The sequence below is a fragment of the Lactuca sativa genome, chromosome 5 (genome assembly GCF_002870075.4).
Source record: "Lactuca sativa cultivar Salinas chromosome 5, Lsat_Salinas_v11, whole genome shotgun sequence".
In the NCBI taxonomy this organism is placed as follows: domain Eukaryota; kingdom Viridiplantae; phylum Streptophyta; class Magnoliopsida; order Asterales; family Asteraceae; genus Lactuca; species Lactuca sativa.
Genome location: NC_056627.2, coordinates 330,222,845 through 330,229,066, shown reverse-complemented (window position 1 = coordinate 330,229,066; position 6,222 = coordinate 330,222,845). Strand labels below are relative to the sequence as shown.

The window sequence follows — 6,222 nt, the reverse complement described above, 5'->3', positions numbered from 1 at the left end:
GATAAGAAAAAGGAAAATTAGCTGCAGCACAACCCGTAATAGAAGCAAGAGATATAACTTCAGACTGATTAACACCCACCCCCATCAAACTAGATTTAAAGAGATTAATCTTTAAACCCAAAACCATATAAAAACAACTAAGGATGGTGATAAGCCTTCTAACATTACCCTCCTCCCATTTACCCAAAAATACAGCATCATCGGCATAAAAAGATGGGAAATCTCTAAATTAGCCTTTTCAATTTCAACCCCACGAAAATTTCCAGAAGCAACCGCATCCTCCATGGCTATATGAAGACCCTCCATATCAATTAGAAACAAAAAAGTAGAGATAGAATCACCTTGTTGAAGACCTCTAAAAAGTTGAAACTCTTCAGTCGAGCTGCCATTAACAAGAACAGACAATCTAGCATTTTTCAATAAACCTTGAATCCAAGACCGCCATTTCACACCAAAACCCATAAACTCCATAACTTTATCCAAATAGTCCCAACTAACAGAATCATATGCTTTCTCGAACTCAACTTTAAAAATAAGAAATTCCTTTTTTTTTCTTTTCCCCCAAGAGATCAACTCACTAACCATAAGAGGCCCATCTAAAACTTTCCGACCTTTAAGGAAAGTCGACTGCTCCACACTAATAACATTAGGAAGAACCAACACCAATCGTTTTGCTAAAATTTTAGCAATAATCTTGAATTGCATCCCAATTAGATTAATAGGACAGAAATCCTTCACAAGTAATAGGTTATCAACCTTGGGGATAAGAGTAATGAACGAGGAATTACAACCTACCAGAATAATAGGTTTATAGAAAATTTCCTGCACAAATGCAATCACATCACCTCCCAAGATATCCCAATAATGTTTCAAAAACTGAAAGGAAAAGCCATCCGGACCTGGAGCTCTATCCCCACCATAATTTTTTTCTTTGTTAAAGTATTAAAATTTCAAGTCTTATTTTCATATATATATATATATATATATATATATATATATATATATATATATATATAATACCTGCGCCAAGCGACGGGTGAAAATTGTTTTTTTAGAAATTAGTTTCTAATGAAGATTAGTTCTTTTACGCACATAGTTTACTATATCTAAACAATCATCAATAAGATTCATGCTAGCATAAACGAAATCAATAATAATTAAAAATGAAAACTTGGGAGTCTTTACACATGTACATAAACACATGATTGATTGTGTATTATTAATCGTGCAATACTTATTTATACACTACATTTGATGTATAGACTTCACTGTCGTTGAATTGTTCATTAGAGATGACTAATACTTTTGTATCGACACTTAGGTTCTTTCTACGGAAAATGATTAGTGTTAATTCAACGATTAGTTTGATTTTGGAAATATGCCATATTATAAATAATACACAATGTATTATTGGCAAGTATCATTAAACATTAGTACCAATTCAGCAGGGGCGAATAGTTGCTTGAAAAATAATTTGTTTCGACGATTAGTTTCTTTTCGACGGACAATATTATCGACATACAATTTCTTTTAGAAACTTTACTGGGTATTGATCATGGGTTGATGTTTATAGTAGAACCATTCAATTGGATAATTTAGTTTGTGTTGTATGGTTAAGATATTAGGAGTTTTGGATGTTTGTATTAAAATCAAATTTGCGATATCGGATAGTTTTGATACTAAATTGAGAATAAAATAGCCCAAAAAAATAAATTAACTTCTTATTTAGTTATTTAGTTATTTAGTTATTTATATAACAATAAATCATATATTATTTCAATAATAGTTGTTTCTATTTAAAATAAATTAAAAGGCATGCCTAGTTAAAAAGCTTATATTAATTTATAATCTTTTTAGATAATTAATCCTCATAAAACTTTATGTCATATAGGATGTATGATTTTGAAAAGTTGTGTCTACTGATAAATTTTGACCAAAACAATAGTAGCAATTAAAAATGAAATCAATTTTGGAACATTATTGATTTTAAGATCTATATTCTTATAGAAATCAACTATTACCTAGTTTCTTAGCATCCTTAACTTTATTACTGCTTAAATGAATAATGTAAACCATATAAAAAGAATGAACCATCCTATTATAATCTTATTTTCTCAGTCTAAACAATAAAAAAAATCATGCATGCTTCTTAATATAAGGTTGCAAGATCCAAAATGAAATGTGGAAACCCACGACAACAACACTTGTAATCAAAGGGATCTACCTCAATTTACTCCAAAAATTCTAAAAAACAATTACAATGCCTTAAAGGTAAAAAAAAATACAGTCGAACCTTTTATATTACATACCTAATATGCTGAGGGTGTCAAGGGATATAAGGTTCCCATCTGCCAAAACAAGTTATATACAAATCAATAAAAAAAAGTTGACAAAGAATTATCCCATTAAAAATTTAGGAAAAAAACAATTAATAGTGATTATACTGCAATTATCATTTTTTAAAGAGATTCAAATTACAGCTGAATTTATTATAAATAAAGTTAAGTCAACATTCGACTTTTGGTCACCAAATACTATGAGCAAGATATCTTTGATTATGATTCATCTCCACCATGACACCAAGATTTATGATTCATCTCCACCATGACACCAAGATTAACAATGAAGACATCGAATCACCACTAACTAAAAGCTGAAAAAAAATACTTAAATAAATAAAATAAAAAAATCAATACACAAAAAGGGCTTAAAGAAATACTGAATTTTTTGATTTCAACGAGACTATTTTGAACCTGTAGCAAATAAAAGCAATAAATGCCAATTTATAAACTGACATTTCACAATAACAAAATCAACCATGAATCTAACCAAAACTTAGCTTCCAATAAATAAACACAAAATGAATATGCACCTTAATTGATGCTACTTGTAGGGGTCATTCTTTAACAATTCCTAGGGACTATGTGAAGTTTATTTTTTTCATGTTTTGTTTGTTAGTCATATATCATGAACAAATTAGTCCATCAAAGATTGGAAACCCAAATCCAGATAGTGAAATTGAAAAGGAAACATAATGTAACAATCTTACCAATAGTTCGTTCATTTGATCCATCTTCAAATCAAAGCAAACATTGTAGTCAGTAGTTCGTTATTTTGATCAAAAAACAAAAAAATAAAGATTTAAAAACTGATTGACAGTATCACAGTTCTCGTAGGTTTGGTGCTTTCTGTGATGGCATTTCAGAGTATCTTCATTTTTTTAGACGATTGACATTCTCGCCCCTTCATGTGTGTTGGCTGCTTCTCGGTTACTGGTTGTCTTGTTTTCATTGGTATGATTTGGTGGTCTTGATTCTGTTTTCCTAGTTTGGTGATCTGGTGAATTTTTGGTGATGTTGATGTTTTTGCCCCTGACCTTTTTTTTTCAGAAGATCTGTGGATTAACCACCTTTACCTCTAATACCACATAAAATATTAAGCTTATAACCAATTAACCATGATCAAAATCCCAAATAATCAAACTTTATCTAACAGGAAGCATAAATAAAAATTAACTTGAAAAAATATATGAAAAATACATGAGCATACCTAACCAAAATCAACGTGGTATCATGATATGTTGCAAACCTATAAAAAAATCATTAATGAAAGAGACCAAGATGAAATTGAGGATGAAGAAAACAATTTTGTTTCCAAATGTCATTGAAATATCAAGCAATGAAAAAGAAAAACAAAAAAGATGTAAAGATGTAAAAGGTAATTGTTTGTTACCTGTTTCAAATAATTTCAAATCATACACTATTTTTTCTGATCGTGTTCATCCAGATCCAAACACTTCTTTTAAAACCCTAGAGATAAAGCGGTAAATGGGTAAAGAAGAACCAATGGCATTTGGTGGCGTCGATCTCCAGGGGTGGGTGGTTGGCATTTGGTGGTGTCGATCTCCATTGGGTTTTTCATGGATATACACCGAGAAATGAAAAAATTAGGGTTTCCATTGATAATAACCTCTTATTCAACAAGTTATATAAGTAACAAATCTTATTTATGGTATGTTATTTAATTACAGTAAAAACATACATTATTTAAGGTATGGTTTGGTAAAATATGGTATTGCATTAGAGGTTTGTACATTAAGTCATTTTAATTGTACCTCTTAATTTTCAAGAAATACTCAATATGCTTAATATAATAGAATATATCCTCCCTAATAAATGAAAATAATTTTGCCACATGTCACTCTCTTAATAACTTGGACACATGTCATTTTTTGATATTTTTGAATAAATGTATTTTCCATTTGTCATTTTCTTATTTTTTTATTTTTTTTAATTAACACATCACATTTACATCTTTAATTTCTTTAATTGAAAATGGCCAATAAATTACAATACTACAACTCATATAGTATTTAATATGTTTTCTTTTAAATTCAAATTTTAAATTTTAAATTTCAAATTTAAATAAATTTTTATTTAACCTTTATATTTAGTTTTTGTTTTATTCAACCCGTATATCATACGGGTCTCACAACTAGTATATATATATATATATATATATATATATATATATATATATATATATATATATATATATATATATATATATATATATATATATATGAAGTAGATTTAAAAAAAATCATTTGACGGTAGTTTATATAACATATAAGATAAGAAAGATAAAGAAAAAGTAGTTATTTCTTTAAATAACTTTTTAAAAGTTTAACCACGGAAATGAGTTTATATAAGAATTGCTATTTTTTTATCAATAAAGGTAAGGAAAATATGATATAACAAAAATAAAATGCTTTTGAGAGATTAACTATTAGAGATGCCTTAAGGGTATTAAGGTCTTCCAATAAGTTAGAATCTCAAAATCTCGTTGCAGAGTGCAAAAAAGAGTTTTAAAGACGACAATAAGCTAATAAAATTCGTGACACAATATCAAATACATCTAACATTGTAAGAGGTTGAGATAGATGTACAGTGGGAGGCGGGGGTGACAACTAGAGTCTACGACATTGGTACAATGGGACGACCAGTAGCGAGATTCGGTGAGACCAGTGCCGGAGAGCGAACAAGTGAGCGGCGGCCAAGGTTTTTTTTTTTTGGGAGATCTATCGCCTCTTCCTATAATTTAGACTTATGCTAATGATATACAAGAAGTTACCACATGTTTTCTTCATTCTTTACCCTCATCAAATTTGGTCTATTATTCATTTTCCAAGAACTGAATAAAGCATGAGAATTTTAAATTGAAGGGTGATTTTGCATTTTTGCTACTTGCTTTATGGCCTTTTCATCGGTTGCAGGGTTTGGTGGCCCGAAATTGACTTGGCTTCGCCAAAAGGCTGTTATAGACTTGGTATACTTTTGGATTTGATACACATTTTATTTTTTCCATTTTAATGCGAAGATAAAATGGCAAAAATGGTCTTATGTATGTAATTTTTGGGATTTTAGTCCAAACCATAATTTTTTTTTGGATCGAATATCCTTATAGGATAGTTTACTTGTGATTTTGTTGAAAAGACTAAATTGTCTTTATTATATTTATTTTCTATTTTTTTCCCATATTTATATATAAAAATAGGGGGTCACATTCATATTCTCTCTCTCGACCTCAACCCAAGCAGAAAACGGAGGCTGTTTCCAGCCATGTTTCTTTCTTCTTTCTCGATGACAAGCAAGCGTAACAACCACCGATACTTGTTATTGCTGCCTCCCTCCTCTTTTTTCACTCTCTGGACTTGGAGGACTCCTCTTCACCACCGATCATCCACATCGTCGACATATAAACCCACCAAAATTATATAGGTAAAAAACACCGGTTCTTACCAACATCCTCGCCTCATTCTCCTCTCTCTCTCATCTAATCTATTTATGGAGGTAAATCGCATAGAACAATGGCACACAAATCACCAGGAATGGGAGAATGGAGGTTTGATTTTGGGTAACTACATCAAGAAATTAACCACCTTGGTAACCAGGGTAAAGAACATGGAAGAAGATGAATACTCCCCTCATCGTCATCAACCATCGATCACATGTTTATGCTCTAAGGTATCTTCTCTACTTTTAGGATTTTCAGACACCTAATATTTCTGATCGTTTCCCATCTAATCATCCTCAATCCAAGGGTTTTTGGAAGAAGCTGGATAACCTCCTATTTTTCTCAAAAGAATCTCCATGGGTTGTTGGTTTAACGTCTTTGTTGATTAGGGATTTTGTCTTTTTTTCAAAAGGTACCAATTTGTTC

The 6,222-nt window shown here is 30.5% G+C and overlaps 1 long non-coding RNA gene across 1 annotated transcript; it reads right to left on the bottom strand.

The window, feature by feature from the left end:
- Positions 1-2,386: 2,386 nt before the first annotated feature.
- LOC128126325 (uncharacterized) lies at positions 2,387-3,840 on the bottom strand. Its single transcript, XR_008224137.1, has 3 exons — positions 3,733-3,840; positions 3,550-3,588; positions 2,387-3,417 (listed from the first exon to the last, which is right to left on the bottom strand). It is a non-coding gene; the product is annotated as an uncharacterized LOC128126325 (long non-coding RNA).
- Between the last annotated feature and the right edge of the window lie 2,382 nt (positions 3,841-6,222).